This window comes from Sturnira hondurensis, unplaced genomic scaffold (genome assembly GCF_014824575.4).
Source record: "Sturnira hondurensis isolate 20B ecotype Veracruz unplaced genomic scaffold, ASM1482457v3 Scaffold0008196, whole genome shotgun sequence".
In the NCBI taxonomy this organism is placed as follows: domain Eukaryota; kingdom Metazoa; phylum Chordata; class Mammalia; order Chiroptera; family Phyllostomidae; genus Sturnira; species Sturnira hondurensis.
The window spans coordinates 18967841-18987547 of NW_028080827.1; the positions used below are offsets into that span (position 1 = coordinate 18967841).

Consider the following 19707-nt stretch of genomic DNA (forward strand, 5'->3'; position numbering starts at 1 on the left):
TACATGACTTGGCTTTGGTGGCATCTCTAGACTTTGGCTTTTGAACTGTTTCAAGGTAACCCTGAAACACTCAGACTTACTGAATCCTTGTATTCAGAGCGTAGTTTATAGCATGAGCAATTCTGCCAGGCCCGTAAGGGACACACATCTGTTAGCGTGTGAGGCCTTTAGGAAGGGAATATAAAGGTTGTGATAGGTTGATGTTCTCTTTTGGGGGCAGGGAGGGTTCTCTAGTGGTCTTTTCATGATAAGGAGGAGCTTTTGAAGTGGTTGTGATTGATTTTGTAGTTTTGAACTTGGATGCTTCTACCGGTTTGTTGCTGCAATAACTAACAGTGGTAGTGTCTTTTGAGAAGAGTGACTTGGTGAAAAGTAAGTCCAGCTGAAATCTGCGTCTTTGGGAAGAATGTCTTTCCTTGCAGCAGATAAAGGAATGGCAAAAGGTTCATGAAGTTGACTTAGCCCATGACAAGATGTGCATGGAGCTCTTGTTTGAACATAAACACTTACAAAATTCTACTTTCACTGATTTACACATTTTGGAAGAAAGGGAGAGACTACTTCAGCAGCAGAGCAGCTGTACTCATCTAGTTTGATTTTCTCTCTCCCAGCTCACCTGCGTTGGTCCACACCGAGTAACCCTTTGTGCTCCTCCTGGTCTCTGCTGCTGCTTCTTACCTCTGCCTAGTGTTGCTCACATGATTTCCTTTGTCTGGAATGCGCTCCTCTGCTTTCCTGTGTGATTTTATTTCTGTTTTGTACTTGCCTCCACACTGTAGCTTCTGTGAGAGCAACGACCATGACTGTCTTGTGTACTGGTACTTCTGCAGCATTAGCACGGTGTCTGGAACAAATGAATGTGACCCATCTTTCAAGACATAGCGTAAATCTCATCTGAACCTCGGTTTCCCTCATTAGTAAAGTAAGAATGATTATAGTGGGTTGGCCAGAAAGATCGCTTGGTTTTGGTAAGTGACTCTAGTAGTGCTTAGTTGTCTTTAACTTCATTTGAAACAGTTTTGTTAGATTGTATTGTGACAGCTGTCATGTCAGCATGCATTTAAAAAAAAGACATCAAAATTGGTGAATTTTTATGTAGCCATTTTAATATCAGAGATGGAAGAAAATATGCAATGTTTTTGGCATACTATGCTTTGTTATTTCAAGAAAGGTAAAAATACAACTGACACACACAAAAAGATTTGTGCAGTGTATGGAGAAGATGCTGTGACTGATCAAATGTGTCAAAAGTGGTTTGCAAAGTTTCATGCTGGAGATTTCTTGCTGGGTGATACTCCACAGTTGGGTAGACCAGTTGAAGTTGATAGTGATCAAATCGATACATTAAATGAGAATAATCAATGATATATCACACAGGAGATAGCCGACATACTCAAAATATCCAAATCATTAAAGTTCTTGGTGAGCCCTGGCTGGCGTAGCTCAGTGGATTGAGATTGAGCATGGGCTGCTAACCAAAGGGTCGTGGGTTTGATTCCCAGTCATGGCATGTGCCTGGGTTGCGGGCCAGGTCCCCAATAGGGGCCATGTGAGATGCAACCACATCAGTGTTTCTTTCTCTCTCTCCTTCCCCTCTCTAAAAATAAATAAATAAAATCTAAAAAAAAGCTGACATTCTATTTGTCTAAAAAAAAGTTATTGGTGAAGATGAAAAAATGTGTCTTTTATTTTACAGAAAGAACTAAACGACTTTTTGGCCAACCCAATACAACAAACTTGTGAGGGGGAGGTGGGCAGGCGAGCACCCTCTGAAACCACGTGTAGGAGAGCACTTGGTGGTTGCTGCAGTGCCGTCCGAATGGCACGTGTTGTTCAGGATGCTAGCTTTGATTTCTTCCTTCTCAGAAAGCTGACTTTTGCCCTTTGTTCTTTACCACATTTGCAATTGTTGATAAATCATGTTGATTCGGGTGTTTTATATGCTGTCCATCCTTTAAAATCTAACCCAGTCCTGCACCTAATCAAGCTTTGAGATCTAACTTCCTGTTTACAGCAAATCAGGGACAGAGAAACAAGTTAAATGACACCAGGAGGACCCAATCGGACCAATCCAGGATGTGGAACATTCACAGTCTCTTTAAAAAGTCAGTGGCGTAGGGAAAAAGGCTGGGTGGGGAGTAGGTAGAGGTGCTGGTCTGGATCATACGTGCCAACTAGGTGGAGTGCACGAACCTCAACTGGGTACTGGGCCAAAAATTGAAATAGCTGTAAAATGCATTCTTGCGTCAATTAGGGAAACTTGAATAGAGAGTTATTGTTATTTTTAAGACATATTAGTATTATGACTGTGTAGGAGAGTATTGTAATAAGTGATGCATGAAACTTAGTTTGAAATGGTTTAGCAAAAAATGCACTTACAGTGGATAAAGCAAATGGGGCAGATGTTCACAATCGTTTGTTTTAATTGGTTAGTTTATGAGTTTCGCTGTTTCAGTCTTTCCATCTTCCTGTGTGTCTGGAAAAATTCATAATAAATTTTTTTTAAATGCCCAAAGAACAAAATTCATCCTAAGTGTTATCCCCTTCTTAATTAACCCATATTTCTGTCATTTTGAATGTCTGGCCTACCATTGTATAGTAAACAAATGCAATATCATTTTTAATCATAAATGCTTTCTTGATTATTGGGAACCATAATGTTTTGGACCCTGGGCCTTTTAAAACTATTGATACCAAGTGAGTAATTTTTGGTAGAGTGGACAAAGCCAAAATAATGTTTAAACAAACAACTTCTTGCTAGCCTTTGTCTCTATGAATTCGTAGTTATTTCCAGCACATCCACAGGAAGCATAGGTCAAGCCGTGGTGAATCTTTCTGACCTGCTGAGAAAACCGATCTGGAGACCCTGCAGGCTGGGAAGATGAGGTGAGCCTAAGAAGAAAGCCTTGGGTTTTGTTCCTGTTGTTTTCCTTTCAGAAGCTGCCAATTTTGAAAAATCATCCTGGTCTCTTACTGATACTTGATTGTGGTTTTACTTTATGTCCTGTGTCCTGGTTCTGTTGCCGGAAACCCAGAACCTTTTGGAGGCTCATAAACCTGTTTGCAAAGTTAACACCTCCCCCAGTGAATGGTGTTTTGTTTTAAAGTAGCAGGTGTTCTCTGAATCCCGGTGCAGGGACTGCTAAAAATGCTGATCCTGCCTCCAATTTCTTTGGGGTAGATCCCAGGGGCATCCTACTTTGATGTCAGCAAGGGAGTCAGATTAAGAATAGGTTACATGGGAGTTGAAGAAAAAGTGGACAAGGACAGAGTGACCTCTTTTCCCCTCACCAATTCTTTGAATATTTGCCTGCTTAAGCACCAGTTTCAAGAAATTTGAATATACAAATACCTTTTAAAGAAAGAACCTACAGACATTTTGGTTTTTCCATGTGTACATATTTGAGAGTTGTGATCAATTGATGAGTCTTCCACTCCCCCGCCTCCCCCTTTTCCATTACCCCCCTCCTCATTCACAATACAGAAATATAATCCCATGTTTTGTTTTGTTTTTTTTCCATGTCCTCCCATTCACAACACAGACCAGGCAGAGGGCCTGGACTGAGGTGTGTGCGGGGTGGGTTTACTCTTCCTCCTCTTTCTGTATAGGCAGTGTAAGAACACAGCCGTGGTAAGCACCAGGAGGCCCCTTTGCCAGTTTTTACACAGGGTCGTAATCCTCATAAACCCTTGTTATTTATTTTTGGGCAAAGAGTAGAATTTGATAGGGTCTGGTTTCACAAATGACACTTTGTTAATTATTTAGGTGGCTTCCAGACTTTTATTATTTATTGATACTCTTGTAAATGTTTTGAATCAATTTATTTTGTTCTGCTTTTAGATTACTTCATACACAGAATCAGAGGCAGTGAAGCGTGTTACCATTTTTGTTACACATTAACAGAATATGTTGCAAAAATATACAACTTATTTACAATGTATATTTCAACTGTTTCCTCAAGATTCAGGAAAGGTTTTTTCTTTCTTTTTTTTTTTTTTTGTTTAGCGTTTTTTTGTAGCTTAATAGGCAGTACAAGGACTCCTTTAAAGGTCAATCTGCTTTACTTATTAAATAGTTAGCCAGGCTGTATTTTTGAAAGGGGATTATTTTTCTGTATTTTACCAGTTCAGTTTCATATGTAGTGACTGCTCACTGAATGTAATTTACTGTGCTGGAAGCTGTAGATAGGTGAGTAAGGCTGTTTTTTCCTCCAAGGATCTTAAAATCTCACACAGGAGGAAGAGGCTGCAGGGGCACGAGAAGGAAACAAGTGGCTGTAGAGTAAGAAAAGTGCCCTAAAAGGAGAGGCACAAAGAGAGTACTGTCGGAGCTCACTGAGAGGAGGAAGACGCACATGCAGTGGAGGGGTTAGGAGAGCCTTCGTGGAGGAGATGACATTTGAGCTAGGTCTGGAAGGATGGCTAGGATTTCCATGGGAATGTTTGGGGAGGGAGGAGGCAGGAAGAGAGTGAAAATGAGCCACTTTATACAAGTGGGAGAGCTTGGGATGTGTGGAGGAGCCGGCCAGTAGTCTAGTGTGCCTGGAGCATCGGCGTGGGTCGCAGGAGATGAAGTTGGAGAGGTAGGTGGGACAGTTTTGTGGTGCCAGTTGGACATTCTGCGAAGTTACAAGTAAACTTTTCTTACTTGCTCACTATTTTTAAAAATATGTTAATAGTTTTTATATGCTTTATATATTTTTTCCCCTTAGGTTATATCTTTTGTTGATCCACTTACTGTATAGTTACTTGTCTTTTAGCTTATTGAAGCAATAGGTCAGTGTGCTTTGTATTTTGAAGTTTTATATAGTATGTGGTTACTACATTGCCCCATTGTCATATTTTCCTTTTATGTTGTATTACTTAAAAAATTTTTTATTCTTCAAAAGCATGTCTTTTATAGGATAGCTTACCTTTCTTTAGTATTTAAACATTTATCATCTCTTCATAACTAGCAGGAGTATGTGGCTTCATTTTCTTCCAGCCTTTTCTCTCCCTTAAATGTGTCCCTTAATGTGCTTGGCATAAGGTATGGGTCTAAGTTAATTTTTCTCCACGATGAGTTCTAGTATCTTACTGGAGTTTATTAAACATGATTTATTTATCCACCTGTTACAGTTTTAAGTTTATCTTTATTTGCTCTTTATGACATCTTGTTCTATTTCTAAAATTTTCTTTTAACTTTTATGCAGTTTTGGTAGTATTATTGTTTTTAAAATTTGATAAGGTTAGGTTAAAACTTTAAAAACTTTCATGGTATACCTTTTCATTTATTAATGTTTCCTGTGATAATGTTATAGTTTCTTTTGAATAATTCTCTTGTGTTCTGAGTTAATATTTCAGATACTTAAATATTTTGATGCTGTTGTGATTGAACCTTTTAAAATTTGTTTTTCTGCCCTTGCCCGTGTGACTCAGTTGTCTCATTGCCTGAAAGGTAATTGGTTTGATTCCTGGTCAGGGCACATACGCATTTTGCAGTTGGGGCATGTATGAGAAGGCAACTATTTGATGTTTCTCTCTTTACCTTGCAATGGGAAAAAAATGTCCTTGGGTGAAGATAAAATTTGTCTTTCCATCGTTGCTATGGTTTGATTTATATGAATTATTTATTTCCTGCAGCTTTGTTAAATTTACATATTATATCTAGTAATTTTTATTGAATATATTTGCATTTCTAGATTTACTAGTGTCGTCTGCAAAACACAGTTTTTCCTCTCAACACCTTTTATATTTTATAGCTGTCTCATCTTTAATTGCTCTCAATAGCAGTTCTTGTGTTCCAAGGGAACACTATCAAGTGTAATGAAGCTTCCCAAGGACCTTCTGGGCCAAGGACTTTTCTGCTTTTTCCAAGGAGCCATGAACATAGGAAGCAGCTGCCGGCTTTAGAAAAGTAGAGCCTGAAAGGGCTGGATGGGACCTCATAGGCCCTCTAGTCGAGCGTGTGAGACCATTCCCAGGGAGGGGAGGAGCTTGCAGGCAGTTCACACAGCTGAAGTGGGAAGAGACGTGGTTGAGCTTCCATCCCCACTTACTTTCTTACGGTGTATGTATTATATTTTTTCATTTGGGACATTACTTGGTTTGAAAATTTTTCCAGTTTACCCAGTGCTGACTTTTGGTAACCTTATCCAATTGTNGGCCCTCTAGTCGAGCGTGTGAGACCATTCCCAGGGAGGGGAGGAGCTTGCAGGCAGTTCACACAGCTGAAGTGGGAAGAGACGTGGTTGAGCTTCCATCCCCACTTACTTTCTTACGGTGTATGTATTACATTTTTTCATTTGGGACATTACTTGGTTTGAAAATTTTTCCAGTTTACCCAGTGCTGACTTTTGGTAACCTTATCCAATTGTCCTTAAAATGATTTTTTTTTAAAAACCTCTTTATTTAAAAAAATTAAAGACTTTATTTATTTACTTTTAGAGAGAAGGGAAGGAAGGGAGAAGGAGAGAAACATGGATGCATGAGAGATACATTAGTTGTTTGCCTCTTGCGACCCCCAACTGGGGACCTGGCCCACAGCCCAGGCATATGCTCTGACTGGGAATCAAACCGGCAACCTTTCATTTCTCAGACTGGCACTCAACCCACTGAGCCATACCAGCCAGGGCTAAAAACATCCTTCCAAGTGATAATTTGAAGCTATGGAGAAGATACCTCTCTATTGCCACTCTCCCAGGTGTTTGAGGGAAAAGGGAAATAAGGAAATGGGGAAAGGAAAGAATATTATAGTCCAGGATCCTTAGTAGGGAGCCTATTTTTAAGCTTCAGAATGATAGTTTTAAAAGCAGTGGTTTTCAAAATAACCGCAGACAGAAGTCCCGTTGAAATGAATGCCTTTCTGGAAATGACCTATTTTGAGCTTAACTGTTACCAGGGAAGGTTCAGAATCTTGAATGCTCTTAAGTGCACAGTTGAGTTCGGTGAACAGTCCACTTGGGTTCTAGATTCAGGTTAAGTCTTGAAATTTGGGGAGTTGGATGAAGACATGACTGACTAGCCAGTCATATTGCCATATTCATAGGTTTGTCTTGATCCAGGTTATGTTTCCTTTTTTACTGAGTTTAACTTGCATATCCAGGTCAGTTCTGAAGAATTAGATGAGAACTTCATTATATTTGAGAGTCCAGAATCAAAATTATTTGCACTGTTTGATTTCATACATCCTTCAATAAATAATCACCTAAGAATGTCCTTGTTGGGCGAGGCCTCAGAAGTTCACACGGACTCCGAGGTAAATGTAAACCTTTGTCTAGTGGCTTACTCAGATCCAGACTGAAATGCTACCGAACGCCAGCCTGCATTTCAGTCCGCCTCTCCCCGGGCCCTCTTTTCTGCTCCTTCTCCTCCCCATGCCCTGCCTCAGCCTGTGGAATGGTGGGGAAATGAGAGCAAGTTAACAGTCCAACAGTTATTAGTCATAGAAAATTTATTCTGCTTACCTTAGCCATTTGTGTTCGCTTGTGTAAATTTGGCCATTTAAACCATGGAAAGGTTCCATTTACCAAAGGAAGGACTAGTGGAATGAACATTTGGACCAGGCTCTTAACACATTTTATTAATTTAGATAGAGATTGTAATACTTATTATTTTACTGGAATACTCCTAAAACAGTCTCCTTTGCCTTGTTTTGTTTTGGTATCTAAAGTTAACGCTGGGTTAGCCATAAGTGTAGTTTGCTGCTGTTCTATTTCTGAGGGTACTGAAAAATTACCAAAAAGAAAAAGACTGTCATAAGCATTTGTAAATTTTAAGAAGGCGATAAAATATTAGGGGAAGTCAAAGGCAAAGCTAGTGAGGAAAGTACCAGGAACCACCAACAGGTGTTTTAGTTGCATTGAATAAAGTTTCAGCTTGATAGGCAATCACAGGGAGGAGTTTCGTGAATTCCTGAATGCTGGTGTGAGGTGGAGGGGACGCAGGGTAAGCGGAAATCAGCAGTTCCGGAGGCTCAGAGGACTTGGGTTACAGAAGGCTCACCCATAGTGAGAACTTGGAATGATTCCTGAGCAAGTTTCTTTCTTTTTGAAAGACAAGGGCTGCACCTGTAGCCACATCTGTAGGAGCACAGCTCTTACTCTGTAGGGTAATAATTAAGTGTGGGTCCTAGATTGCGAAGGACTAGTAGGATGAAGTCAAAAGACATGAAACTTTTCTCCCTGAAGGACATCATAACTGGAAAAATTACTATCATTTATTGAGGGTCTGTTCGGTTTATTTACATCTGTTATTTTGAATTTGCACTAAAATTCTGCAAGAAAGGTCATAATATTGTACATATAAGGAAAATGAAATTCAGGGAAGTTAAGTAATTTGTACAAGGCTGCACAACTAGTAAGTGTTGGGACTAAGTTTAGAACCCAGGTCTGTCCTATTCTAACACCCATGCTTTTCCCACACACCCTCCAGAGATTGCATAAAATGCTGGAGGTCTTTTTAGAGCTTCATTCTCCAAACTGTAGCTACCAGCCATATGTAACTATTTGTTTAAATTAATTAAAATTAAAGTTTTAAAAATAATTTACAAATTTTTTATTTATTTATTTGTTTATTTATTTATAGAGAGAGGGGAAGGGATGGAGAAAGAGAGGGAGAGAAACATCAATGTGTGTTTGCTTCTCACATGCCCCCCAACTGAGGACCTGCCCCACAACCCAGGCATGTGCCTTGACTGGGAATTGAACTGGCGACCCTTTCGTTCATAGGCCAGCATTCAACCCACTGAGCCACACCAGCCAGGGCAGTCATTTCTTAAGTTGCATAGCATATTTCAGGGTCCCAGTGGTCACATGTGGCTAGTGGCTACTGTATTGGAAAGCACAAGATGAGAACATTTCCATCATTGCAGAAAATTTGATTAGTGCCTAGAGGTTACTTAATTTTACCCTTTAAAAAATTTATTGATTTTTGAGACAGAGGAAGGAAAAAAGAAAGACAGAGAAACATTGATTTGTTGTTTCACTTATTTCTGCATTTCTTGGTTTCTTCCTATATGTGCCCTGATCTGGGGTGGAACATGTAACCTTGTCATATTAGGACAACACTGTAACTGAGCTCTCCAGCCAGGTCTGACTTCACTGCCCCCGCCCCCCTCCCCCTTTTTTTTAAAGATTTTATTTATTTATCTTTAGAGGGGAAGGGAAGGAGAGAGGGAGAGAAATATCAATGTATGGTTGATATTGTGTGTCCCCTGCTGGGGACTGGCTTGCAACCTAGGCATGTGCCCTGACTGGAAATTGAACCATGGTTGTTTGGTTTGCAGGCCTGCGCTCAATCCATTGCATTGCACCAGCCAGGGCCCCCCTCCCCTCTTTTTAAGTGAACACATCCTCAGGATTTTATTGTCACATAATAAAACACAATACAAAGTTTAGAACTATATCACTTGGTCCTTTCTCTTCTTATTTCCTCCTAGATCAAAATGCTTGCATCTCGTAATACCCAGCATTCTCTTAAGATCTGCAGTTAGGCTCAGTGCATTCAGTCCTCAGCATGATCTTTGTAGTTTTAGCTTTTTTGCCGATGGCTTAGTCCGCCCACCATAGCCACTCTGCTTCCTGTCATAATGCTGCTTTCCCTGCCCGTACAGAGAATCCTTGCCCTTCTTACTGTTACTTTGTGGGGTTGATGCTTGCCACACTTTTAATAGAAAGTCCTGTGGGTTTTAGGAATGTTCACAATGTTTGTGAGAGCACTATGAGCAAGGAAAAAGCCAGTTTTATTTTGTGAAGGAGAAAATGAAGGACTAAGGCAGGAAGTAACTTGTTCATTGTCATACATCTAATTAATCCAGGCCTTTGGACTGGTGGCTTTTTCTTTGCTCCACATTCCCTTAAGGAAAAAAAATAAATAAAAGAATGGAGATACAAATGCAAAAGGAGTGACTCCCCTACTCTCCAAGCTTTGCTTGGACTTCAAACTAGGTTCTTCCCAAAGTACAGCCCGGCATTTTCCTGAGTTCAAAGGGCATGTCTGGGTTGGTTTTCCCTAAGGAAATGAAAGATATCTGTTGGAAAGAAATTCTACACTTAGTATGTGAAATAACACTTCGATTTTCTCTGGTTCTTCCTCTGCCTTCCTACCAAGCACTTTGTAATTGAACTTGCAGCTGCTAACCATTTGTCCCCTGAATAAGAAGACAACTTCAAAACAGGTCAAGTGACTGAGGTATGAATACTTTGAATGCAAGCAGCTGCTTGTTATTTGCTGTTGACTTGAATGGCATTTGTGTTGAGGTCAAATAGATTTAGATTATGACAGACATTTCAGTAGATTTCTAACTTATGTGTTAAGAAGGAAAAGGTGTATTAACATTGATTTAACTGATATATACCACTGTACCTAGTATATACCAGGCACTGAGCTGAGAGATGGACAAAAAGGACTTTTGCTCAAAATTGAAAAGGATGCCAATGTTATGGGCAAACTGAATGCATTTTAAATTCTTGTCTGAATTTTGTCAGTATTTGCCATCCACATATTTACTTATGTAGTCCTGAAATTAAGTAAAAGCTCCAGTTTGGATCATAGCTTTAAAGTAAAGTGAAGACTCATGTGCAAATGTCCCTTTAGTAGATGCTGTTAAAGGCATTTAAATTACACACTTCAGCATCTAATGACAGTCTAAAGTGTATGTGTGTGTGTTTGGAGGATAGGCGTGTGGGAATGAAAAGGAGGCATTGTGCCGGGGTGATATTTTTAGGAAGCCTACATGTAATGTTTGATTTCATTTTAATAGGCTCATTATTTAGAAAGTTGTCTTTCAGAAACCGAGAAATTAAAGTTTTAGAGTTTTCCCTAAAGAAATGTTAAAGTCATGTGCATGAATATGCTCAGAGAGTACAAACAGAGAAATTAGAATGATGGCAGGATATCCAGGACAGTGTCTGTCTGCCCCTCGATCCTGTCTTCCAGAGGGTCTGTGAGTCTGCAGGCTTTAGAGGGTTTAGGCTGCATTGCTTTTGAATAACAGTGCCTGCGTAGAGGAAAATGTGAGATCTGAGCTCCTTTGCTGGTGCAACTGGTAACTCACCACATGACCACTCTGCCTGCTGCTTCTCTGCAAAGTGGGGGCGGTGGCAGTGCTTCGCTCACTGCCTTTGGGTTTATGTAATGAACGCCACACGATCACATATTTCACCACTGAGCACACGTTGGAGCTCTAAGATACTAAGTAGATTCAGTTTTATTGTTGAAAGGGATTTTGGAGATCTTTTGGCAGATAAAAGAACCCAGGACTACAAAGAAGGGTTGAGAAAAGTTGGCCTTATCACACAGCAGGTCCTGTTTGAATTGTGATTGTGACTTTTGAGGAGGTGTGGCCTGGAGACTGTGGCTCAGGGGAAAGGCTTTGGAGCCGGCAGACTTGGGTTTGATTTCCGACCCTGTCTCTTACTGAGTGATCTTGTTCAAGTTCTTTCAGATCCTTAAGTTTATTTACACGTTTATAAAATGGGCCTAATAATACCTGCCTAGCAGAAAGGATTTATAGCCATTATGTAAACTGCTTTTTATGATTAATAGGACTAATGGTAAGAGCTGGACCAGGTTCCCAACCCAGGGTGCCTTATTCTCTCTCAGGTGAAAAGGAGAGAAAACTCTTAACCTCCCAAAGAACTCCCAGTAATGGGGCTCTTCACCTGTTCTTTTATCTGTACAGACTTAGAGTGGAGACAATACCAGGCATACTTGGAATTTTTGGGATGTGCAGGAAGCAACAGAATTATTTTCTGTGAACAGGAGGCTGCCAAAGGTGCCAAGAAACAACTGTTGCACATTACATCCCAACATAGACTCCTCCCAGCTCCTCTGGGACCGCAATACCACCCAGGAAACTCAGCTTTCCTCTTAAAGAGTTTAAAGAGGATTTCCTGGGCTGTGTGTGTGTATGTGTGGGTGTGTAGGAAGGAATAGGGCGTGGTAGTCACTGACTTAAAGGGATGGTAACACACCCTTCCTGAGGCCCTAGCCAGATGTTGGGGATCAGTTCTAGGCGGATCTTGGGTTCAGCTTCTCCATGGTTCATCCACACATCTTCCCCAGTGGGCTTTGGCTTCTGCTCCTATGGTGTCTTCCTCTGGGATTTCTTTCTCCACTCTTAGTGCCTGTTGAAATCGTGATCTTATGTTGGAGCTCAGCTTGTAGGTCAGCACTCTGTGGGTCTGCCGCAGACCTCTCTTCCACCGCATTCCAGGCACTGGTCACCTGCTGCTGCTTTCAGAGCGCTCTGTGCATATCCCATCACACTTACGTTGTTTGTGTGACTCTGTCTAGTTGGACTGGTGGGTCCTAATCATCATTATGTCCAATGCGTAGCATGTTCCCTGGAGTCTGGTTTGGCAGAATTTTGTGGAACGACTGAACAAGTACTGAGATGCTCTGCTCCAAAGATCAAGGCTCTGCTAATCCCTGCAAAGGGGTTATTGGTGTTTGATTATTTTCAATTTATAGTACCTTGGCCCAAGAGGGTCACAGTGTTGTGGTAATGACAACATTTTTTCTTCAAGGCTCTGTATACTCTTCATTGTTTGTACATCCTTTATTTCCCCATGCATCCACAGGAGACATTCGGGACGTGTGTTTACTCCATAGATCGGAAACTGATTCTGGTTAAGGGCCTTGTGCAAGTCTTACAGGCAGCTAAGAGTGCCTCTAGGCCTCTGTACTGCCTTTTCAGCCAATAGTCCCTTACTAGCCCACAGGGGAAACTGATGGTGACATTCTGTGGTGTTCCCTCAGCTCCATGCCTGGCACAGAGAAGACTCAGGGAATGTTTGGGGCTGGATGGAGGATGGAGGATGAGCCTGTTTTGCATGCTGAGCTGAATACTTATTCTCAGCAAATGCTGGGCTCCTTAATGGATATGTGACATCGGTGGCTGAATATACATGGCACCTGTGGCTTTTCACACTTTCCCCCCACGCCTCTCCGGGGACTCAGATAGGACAGATGGCCAGAGACACGGGATTGTCAGCTCTGCATCCTCTCTGCAAATCGCGTTAGGGGAAAAAGTTAAGTTTGTGTGGTAACACAATTTCAGTAGCATGGTTTCATGCTGCTGGTAGTTGTTTAACACTCTGGATAAATCACACTTCAGCAGAACTCATTTGGGAACAGAGTTTAATTTCACTGTAGGTGGCTGCAATTCCCACCCACCAGTCCTCCTACACCCCTCCCCCTTCTCCATAAATCTAGGCTGATAAGGTGAATGTAGCGCTAAGCCAGGCAGGCTATTTCTGGACCCAAGATAGCATTAAATTGTATTAATCATGGTTTTTACCACCAACACCTTTCACTCCTACCCTGAGTATAGCTGCCTGCCTGTCCTTAACTGCTAGGAATGGAAAAGATCTTGGTAGGTCCTGTCTGCTGGAAGTATCAGGAAGATGCTGAGACCCAGAGAGGCGGGGCAGCTTATTCAGTATTAAATGGCTAGTGAAGGCCTGGATTGAGGTCCAAGGCCCTGACTTCTTCTTAGCTCCTGTTTTCTCCCCTGCCCTACTCCCTGCCCTTTGATCTGTCTTACAAAAAAGGAAGAATTTCTATGTTGAGCTCAAAATAAATAAAAACGACTAGTTTTTTTGTTGTTGTTATTTTTCTTTTCTTTAAATTTTTTGTTTGTTTTATTCAGTTTTTCATTGTTAAAGGCCCAAAGTACAGAGTGAATTAATTTCCTGTTAATCCTCACAGACTTTTTTTGACATAGCTTTGGTAAGGGCTATTAAAGTCTTGACATACTTCTATACAGTCAGCTGCAGCCCAGGGGTAATGCTGTGTGGATTTGACTGATAGGGTTTAACTTTTAGGGGAAAAAAGAAAAAGAGGGAAGGGTAATAGGTATATATAAAGGGAGAGGAAAAATAATGTTAATTTTTTTCTTAATAGTATATGTTTGGCTCCTTGGTTTTAAAACTCATCAGATTTTGGTGTTCAGACTGCTGTAGATTATAAAAATGCAGCAATAGGTCCAAGTTTGAAACCTGAAATAAAACAGTCCTTCTCATTTGGCATAGAAGCGTCAGTGTTCTATGTTCCCGCTAATGGACTGGGGGGGGCACGGGAGCTCAGCAGCTGGCGAGCCATGGACTGGTCTCTGGTCCTCCCCTGCTGTGGGTGGGGAGACCCTTTGTTCAGGTGGGGACTTTTGGGAGGGATACACATGCCTGGCCAGCCAGAGGTGTCTGATTAACCTGCATGGGGGTGATGTCTGTAGCAGGAAGTCCAGTTGTAACACAGCAGCTGATAATTCTTTGCACAGTGTCTCACAAATAGTAGGTAGTCAATGTTGACAGGCTTCTTGGTTTTAAAAAATCTTTCTTTCTTGATTACAAAGATCTCAGTCTATTTAAGGGGAAAAGAGGAATAATTATGCCCTGCTCCTCTTCAAGTACCAGCTCCCCCACAGACACAAACTCCCTTCTGGTTCTTATTGTTACAGGAGTGATCTGTGGAGGCAGACAGCTGAGGTTGGAGTACTGGCATCACTCCCAAACAAGGCATGGCAGTGGGGCTCATTATTTCACCTCTCTCATACCTAGCTTCCTCACCAGTAAATGTGAAGGTGATAGTACTTAACTTGTAGGGTTGTTTTCAGGGCTAAAGGTCTTTGGCATAACTCCTAAATCACTCACTGTAAACACTCAATAAAATGTTACCTGCTATTTATGGTTCATTTGGTGTTTCTCCTTCAAGTTTATTGCCAGTGTTTGAGAGTCTGCCTCTCCTTCAATGTTGAACTCAGATATTTTGTTGAGCATGGAACCTCGCCTGGCCTGCCTTGGAAAAGCTCCGGTGGGACTGTCCGTAACTACTCAGGAGACAAACCACTTGTGCATGTATGTGCGGTGATCTTCATACATGGGTTGTGTGTCACCACCTCCATTGGAGATCATCTGGCGATCAAGAGTTCAGTCTCCATGCCCTGTCCCTGTCCCTGGTCCAGGCCTGGCATAGTGATCTTTAAATGTGGAATGAATGACTGTCGGGGTCAGTTTACAGACCTCATGCGGGACATGAGATTTGGTCTATAGGTGTTCTTCAGAGATACAGTGGGTTCGATTCTGGTCAACCACAGTAACGTGAGTAGTGCAGTAAAGCAAGTTGTAATTGTTTTTGCTGATGGAGGGTCTTGCCTTCAATTTGTAAAAAACACATCTTTGAAGTCCAATAAAGGGCAATGAAAGTATGCCTGTATTGGATTTTCACTGATATCAAATACAATGTTGTGTGCATTGATTTTTCTTGATAACCATTCTTAAGTAATTTCTTCTTCATGTTTTTATTTTATTTTTTAATAATTAAGCAAGAGCTGGGCTAGTTGGAGCCCTAGATGGGACTGAGATGTGCTTCTTCCTGACTTTATTGCAGGTAAAGTGCTTAAATTCAGTGCCTGGCAAGAAGGAAGTTGAGAGGTGGATTTTTTTAAGGTTTTTATATATTTACTTTTAGAGAGAGGGAGAAAGAGAGGAAGAGAAGCATCAATGTGGGAGAGAAACATCAACTGGTTGCCTCTCAACTATGGACCTGGACCTGGCCCACAGTCCAGGTTGCCGGGAATCAAACCAGCAACCTTTTGGTTCGCAGGCTGGTGCTCAATCCACTGAGCCACGGCAGTCAGTGTAGAAGTTGGGAGTATTATCTGGTCAAGTAGAGAAAGTCTAGTTAGTAGACTATGAGTATGGTAGGTAAGGATGTTATAAATATACTAGTGGTCTAGGGCAGCAATTTTCAACTGTTTTCATCTCATGGCACACACAAACTGAAATTCTGAAGCACACGAAAAAATATAATTGCCAGTCCAACAAAAAATAGGTATAATTTTGATTGATTTAATAATAACAACAACCTACTGTTTTTGCTACAAAGTGACTTTCAAAAAGTCAGGTGCCAACCTGGCTGGCGTGGCTCAGTGGATTAGGCACTGGCCTATGATCCAAAAGGTCACCAGATTGATTCCCAGTCAGGGCACATGCCTAGGTTGTGGGCCAGGTCCCCAGTTAGGGGTGTGGCAACAGATCAATGTTTCTCACACATCACTGTTTCTCTCTCTTTCTTCCTCCTTTCCCTTCTCTCTAAAATAAATAAATAAAAATAAACTGCTCCTGCCTTTCAAAAAGGATGAAAAACCAGGTGCCTATACTTGTATCTTTAAGGATTTCCGTTACCAAGAATTAACCAATCAGACGCAATCTTATTATGCGACATGATCAGTAAGATGCAACTCTATTATATGACCTATGTATTTATGGTTCGAGACAGGGCATTCACACTGGAGAGCTATTGTGTTGGTTGTTGTCATTTTTTAATTTGACAGTCTAAGGGAAAAGAGGTCAGTGCCCCTGAAAAAATAGTCAGGTATTGAATGTTTTAAAAATTCTTGTGGCGCACTGGTTGAAAATCCGCTGGTTTGGGGCATGAAGATGTTAAAGCTCCTCTCACAATAGCCCAAGCAACTCCTAGGAAGTAGCTTCAGAGGCAGGATGTGGCAAACCAGTGGGTAAATGAGAGCCCTTCTCCTTTGGAATCAAAGGAAGTGGGTGGGGAGAAGTGAAGAGAAGCACTTGGTGGACAGGTCTTTTTCTGTGCTGCTCTAAGAGCACGTGGTACCCTTACAAGTGCCAGGCAGAGCCTGCAGGTTTTTCACTCAGAGTGACCGAGGTCCAGCGAATACTTAATACTGCTGGTTTCGCAGTTGTCTTGTTTTTCCTCCACAGCTCAATTTTAATACATTTGTCTAATATGCAGTGGAGTATTATCTTGGAGGCTTTTGTTTGTAATCTTGGTAATTGGTTTAGTCTTTAATGCTCTTCAAGGATTCACAGTTAATGTGAGATGTCATCCACAGTCACACTCTTTTCTAACCAAGAAAGGCACTTAAAAAAAAAGTGTATCTTCAGTGTGTTTATCTGTGTACCTCTTTCTATGTACCTCACCACATTCTCACCCATTCTCTGTCCACGTGCTCATGACAGTCCCTTGTGATACAGGGTAAGAGGGTGCTTCCATTGATTTATTTTCCCCCATTTTTCAAAGACGGTTTTTGCTTTATTAATAATACCTTTTCCCCAACTTTTGTGTGATGATCTCAGCAAGTTTCAGAAGAACTGAGAAGACCGATTTCCAAATCATCTGGAGTAATTAATTTCACTGGTTGGAGTTATGATGAGGCAATTCATGAAGAGTACAGTAAGGGGAAAGCGGTTGATGAGACGGCATCTGCAGTGGGATTTTTTTTCAAAAGCCTTCTTCTGGCATTTCCTTTCCAACTTAAACGTATGTGTGCTTTAACGGTTGGAAAATAGTTCATGAGGTTATTGGACATGGGTATGAGTTATGTGCAAATGGCCCTGTGTATATTTTTGCAGGTAGGAGATAGGCTTAACGAGGTGTGTAACATGGGAGATGGATTGACTATAGCAGAGACCTCAACTTTACCATGTTTTTTAATGTAAAAGCTATCATATATTTACAAAAAATTCATTAGTAAAATGTCATGGTATTATGAAATGTTAATATCAATATAAATATTATCAGGAACATATTGAGTATAGTAATGACATTTTTGGAAGGAGTGTGCTTCCATTTAATGCAGATGAGGGGTGTTCAAGATTAGATGACCAGTCGTCAGCATAGTTGATGGAGGGCACCAGATCGCCTTACTTCAAGCTCAGGGTTATTTCCTTGGAGCAGTCTGTGAGAGGTTCATTATCTGAAAGCGAAGACCCCAGTGGGCTTCCAAGGATCTGGAAAGCTGAGCTCTGCAGTTTTTAGACTTCACATTTTTAAATACGCTTTGTCTCCTGAGTTGTGTACTTCTTAACTCCATTTCTGTGAACGTTTCAAATGAGAATTTTTTCACTTATCCAAATGTCGACATTGCATAAGCACATCATGGGTGATTTGGCCCCAAAACTGCATGCTTAAATTGTATCCTAGTCAAATTGTGCTGTCTTGAGTTTATTTTAGATGCTTAAACACAGCGACAGGCAAAAGGAGGTTTACAGATGTGAGTACGTAAAACACAGTTTATTCTCGTATGATGACTTAATTACTGTATTATTTTCCATATGAACAATTGTAAACTACTTTTTCCCATCCCTGTACTAAAACAAATATTCTTAATGACATTTTTTAGAAGCTAAGATGCCAAGCTGCTCTTCGCTGAAAACCCTAGCCATTTTGAGGCATTCTAGACTGCTGTGCTGAGGCCATTCTTTTAAATTTTTTCCCACTTAAGATTTTAATTTATTTTTATTGAGATATAATTGATGTAAAACGTTGTGTAAGCTCAAGGTGTACAGTGTGTTGATCTGACACATTATTGCAATCTGGTTCCCGCCATAGTATAAGCTAACACCTCCATTGTGTCACGTAATTATCATTTCTCTTTTGTGGTGAGAACATTTAAGATCTAATTTCTTAGCAACTTTGAAGTATGTAATTTAGTATTGTTGACTATAATCACTATGCTGTGCATTAGATGTCCAGAACCTATCTATTTATCTTCTAACTGTAAGTTTGTGCCCTTCAACCAATATGTCATCAAAACCTAATTTTTTGGCATGGTATACTGCACCCTTTGTCGTCCAGCCCCTGCTTACCCTCCAGCCTCACCTGGACACTCTTCTGGATGTATCTACTTTCTGGCCACTTGAAAAAGCTTGTCACTTTCAGTACTTTTTTGTTCATGCTGATGCCCAAGCTGGGGTGCTTTTTTCTCTGCTCGAAAAACTGATATCCCAAGACTAAACTTGGGCATTCCTTACTCTGATTTTCGTTTTCCCTTCTTTTTTTTTTTTTTAAAGATTTTATTTATTTATCTTTAGAGGGGAAGGGAAGGAGGGAGGGAGAGAAATATCAATGTATGGTTGCCTCTCATGCGTCCCCTGCTGGGAACCGGGAAGTGGCCTGCAACCCAGGCATGTGCCCTTGACTGGGAATCGAACTGCAATCGTGTGGTTCGCAGGCCCTCGCTCAATGCACTGAGCTATACCAGCCAGGGCTCGTTTTCCCTTCTTCATTTTAGATGGAATTGGGGTCTTTTTTTGTCCCCATACCCCCCTGTACCCACCTCACTTTCAGCATTATGATCTACTGTACGCCACAGCTGTGGCTATACTTGTTAGTATCCTTCCATTTCTCTCTTTTCTTCTCTGTATCTCTGTCTCCCTGTCTGTTAAACACACACAAACTGAGATTGCCTCATGAGGGTGGGGACGTTGTCTTCCTCATGTGCACCATCCTAGCCTCCAGCATAGATAGTGCTTGTCACATGGGGATTGCTCCATCATAAAGCTGTGTTGCATTTTCACAGCTATAAGTGTAATTAGGCGTAAACCGATGTCTGCTCCAGTTCCCTATCCATTGCCCCCCTCTAGTTGGGAGCAATTTTTGTGGTTTATATTCTCATGGTCACTTCTGTTTCTAGGGACTCACAGTTCCCTTTCTGTGGTTTTTCTCTTCTTTTTGCTCTGTGTTTAACCAGTTTGAAGTTTGGTCCCTTTTCCTGTTTTCCACCAAACAACGATAAGAACAAAATCCACGCGAAGCTATTTGTGTGCATGGCAAATTGGATTTAAGGTCTGGGAGGGAGAATTATAGCAATATAGACAACTTAAAATTTACTAGTATTGGATAGTTTTGTCTTAAATGACCTTTGCCACTCTGCCATGGTGCATTTTTTTCTTCCTCTCTTGCTACCTCACA

General features: G+C 41.1%; 1 protein-coding gene, 1 non-coding gene and 1 pseudogene across 2 annotated transcripts in view; 1 reads left to right on the top strand and 2 right to left on the bottom strand.

The window, feature by feature from the left end:
- Window positions 1-19707, top strand: part of MAP2K1 (mitogen-activated protein kinase kinase 1) — a 76830-nt gene that overhangs the window by 5442 nt on the left and 51681 nt on the right. The window lies entirely within an intron of this gene.
- LOC118992661 (small nucleolar RNA SNORA51) lies at window positions 3518-3648 on the bottom strand. Its single transcript, XR_005067680.1, has one exon. It is a non-coding gene; the product is annotated as a small nucleolar RNA SNORA51 (small nucleolar RNA).
- Window positions 9320-9783, bottom strand: LOC118992468 (60S ribosomal protein L36a-like; annotated as a pseudogene).